Source organism: Octopus bimaculoides, chromosome 11 (genome assembly GCF_001194135.2).
Source record: "Octopus bimaculoides isolate UCB-OBI-ISO-001 chromosome 11, ASM119413v2, whole genome shotgun sequence".
NCBI lineage: Eukaryota > Metazoa > Mollusca > Cephalopoda > Octopoda > Octopodidae > Octopus > Octopus bimaculoides.
In genome coordinates, this window is record NC_068991.1 from 10,753,008 (window position 1) to 10,756,498 (window position 3,491).

The following is a 3,491-nucleotide window of genomic DNA, read 5'->3' on the forward strand; positions in this document are numbered from 1 at the left end:
TATATATATATATATCGTGGCACTCCGTCGATTACGACAACGAGAGTTCCAGTTGATCCGATCAACGGAACAGCCTGCTGGTGAAATTAACGTGTAAGTGGCTGAGCACTCCACAGACACGTGTACCCTTAACGTAGTTCTCGGGGATATTCAGCGTGACACAGTGTGACAAGGCTGGCCCTTTGAAATACAGGCACAACAGAAACAGGAAGTAAGAGTAAGAGAAAGTCGTGGTGAAAGAGTACAGCAGGGTTCGCCACCATCCCGTGGAGTTTTAAATGTTTTCGCTCAAACACCCGATCTGGGAATCGAAACTGCGATCCTACGACCGCGAGTCCGCTGCCCTAACCACTGGACCATTGCGCCTCCACCGTATATATGCGTGTGTGTGTATGTGTGTGTGTAGGTTTGTGTATCTGTTATTCCCCTCCCCCCAACATCGCTTGACAACCGATGCTGGTGCGTTTACGTCCCCGTATCCTGACAGAATAAGTACACACACACACGCACACACACACACACACACACACAGACACACACAGACACAGACACACACACACACACACACACCACCACACTATAGTCCATAACGGATACCAACCAGCTAGCTAAACAACCGGGGCAGTCTTACACCCGCTTTTCCACCTTTTGCTGTTGTCGTTGATGTTGTTGTTGTTGTTCTTTGTTGTTTTTGTTCTTTGTTGCTGTTCTTGTTCTTCTTGTTCTTGTTCTTCCTGTTTTTGTTTTTCTCCTCCTCCTCCTTCTTCTTCTTCTTCTTCTTCTTCTTCTTCTTCTTCTTCTTCTTCTTCTTCTTCTTCTTCTTCTTCTTCTTCTTCTTCTTCTTCTTCTTCTTCTTCTTTCTCCCTCTCCTCGCACACCTTTCCTTGCGAAAAAAAAAAAAACCCTAAAAAGGTACGAACGATTGTCCAAAACGCGAGCCAGTCGTGTCTGAACTGTCATCAGGTCAAACAGGTGCACACAATAGCAAAGGAAATAAAAAAAATTACAAAAAACAAACCAACAAACAAACAAACGAACAAGCAAAGCAATAACAACAAAAAAAAAAGACAAACAAAAGACAAGAAACCTTTGTCACCGTCACATGCACTGAAGCATCATGGGATATGAGGAGGAGGAGGAGAAGGAGAAGGAAAAGGAGGAGGTGGAGGTCAAGGCTGTTGGCGTGACACGGAAAATTATGTTTGGGTGGAGGGGTGGGGCGGATGGGATTATCTTGGACAGATTATCCTTTATTGCTTTCTACTGGTGTCAATATATCGACACCGGTAGCGGTAATAAAGGATTAACAGCAACAATATCATCATCATCATCATCATCAGTAGCAGCAGCAGCAGCAACAGTAAACAGGGTCGGTTTTTTAAAACCAATTAGACAACAAATTTGTTCGAATTGGGTCCCCCACACACGCCAAAAGTGGGCTTCACTCACACGGTCGAGTATATCATTTGCATTTTGTGGTTAATGGTGGAGCACGAAGCACTTCAATGCTTTTTAACTGGGACTGGCGTACTGTACGAAGCATAAAACATCATTCTCCAGCTTTTGTAGAGTAAAGGACCCCACTGACAATTCTCTTATTGGGCTCCGTACTCCCTAGCACCGAACCTGAGAATAATAATAATGATAATAATAATAATAACAATAATAATAATAATAATAATAATAATAATAATAATAATAATAATAATAATAATATGACAGGTTAGCTTGGGAAGTTAAGCAGTTGTGGTCGAGGAAAAAGGTGATAGTAGTACCAATAATTGTCGGAGCCCTGGGAACAGTGAGTGAAAGTCTCGAGAAGTACGTGCAACAAAAAAGGGGCTGCAATAATGGTGGAGCACTTGCAGAAAACAGCACTGCTTGGAACTGCTGGAACACTGCGGATGGTGCTCGAAAAATAAGGGGTGTTACCTTAGTTCACTGGTAGTGAACAGCTGACACCGTATTACATCTCCAGCATTAGAAGCTGTGCAAAGACAATAAAATGATGATGATGATGATGATGATGATGACGACGAATACAAAAGACGCCATGACAATATGGCAAGAACGATCCATTGGGAGCTCTGTGGAAATCACGGTCTACAAATGAGCAAAGACGTGGTATAAGCAAACTCCAGAAGGAGTCGCCTGGAATGAGAATTGCAACATCCTGTGGGATACAATGATTCAGTGCGATCACCTGACCAGACATAGGAAACCGGAAGTTGTTGTGGTGAATAAAAAAGAAAGAACATGTGTGATAATCGACATCGCATGTCCTGGTGACAACAGGATCAATGTGAAAGAAGAAGGGAAAATAAACCACTATGACGATTCGAAGTGGGAAATACGAAGGTTGTGGCCAATGAAGAGAGTAGACATAATACCAGTAGTAATTGGTGCACTTGGAAGTATCAACATTCAGCTACCAACATGGCTGAAAAAGATCGGTGCAAGTGTGAAGGTAGAACACCTACAAATATTAGCATTGCTTGGAGCTGCAGGAATTCTTTGCAGTGTTCTTGAAGCATCACCAGTAAACAAGTGTCACCTGTGGACAGTTGATACTTTCCATCATATCCAGCAAAATAAGCTTTGAGTTTTCATCACACAATAATCAATATGAAAGGGATAGAAAAAAAAAACAAAAACAAAAAAAAACAGCAAAGTACCAGGACCTAGCCATTGAATTACAAAAACTATGGAAAGTGTGGGTAAAATGTATCCCAGTAGTTCTAGGTGCATTAGGAACTATCCCTAAAGATTTGAACAGATGGACAGAGGAAATAGGCATGAAACCAAGTTTAGTAGAGCTGCAGAAAACAGAGTTGTTAGGGACAGCTAGGATATTTAGGAGGGTTCTTGGCGTCTAAAGTTACTTGTTGTAGCCAGATGTTAGGAATCTTTCTTTTACAACAGTCTAATCTGTTGTGTGTGTAATAATAATGATAATAATAATAATAATAATAATAATAATAATAATAATAATAATAATAATAATAAAAAAATAATAAAAATAATAAGGATAATGATAATAATAATAAATATTTTACCGATTTTATCTTTTATCTCTTACTTGTTTCAGTCATTGGACAGCGGCCATGCTACAGCACCGCTTTTCGTCGAACACATTGCCTCCATTACTCATTTTATTAAAATCGGGTATTCTACTATTCTCTACTTTTTTTCTATTTTAAGCACAAGGCCCGAAATATAATCCCTTAGTTTATATATAGAAGGATTAGTGTAAAATTTGAATGTTCCATAATTTAAATATTCCTTTAACTGATACCAGACACCAGTCTTTTATTGATATTAGCTAAATAAGTAAATATATAATTTTTAGTCCAATATACTTTGAATTATTATACTTTTTCTATAAATCTTCTCTACTTGTGTTAATAAGCTAAATATACTTTACCATAGGATTAGTTGGTGCCTCAACTTAAGTACCATATTCACCTAAATCTCTCTCTCTCTCTCTCTCT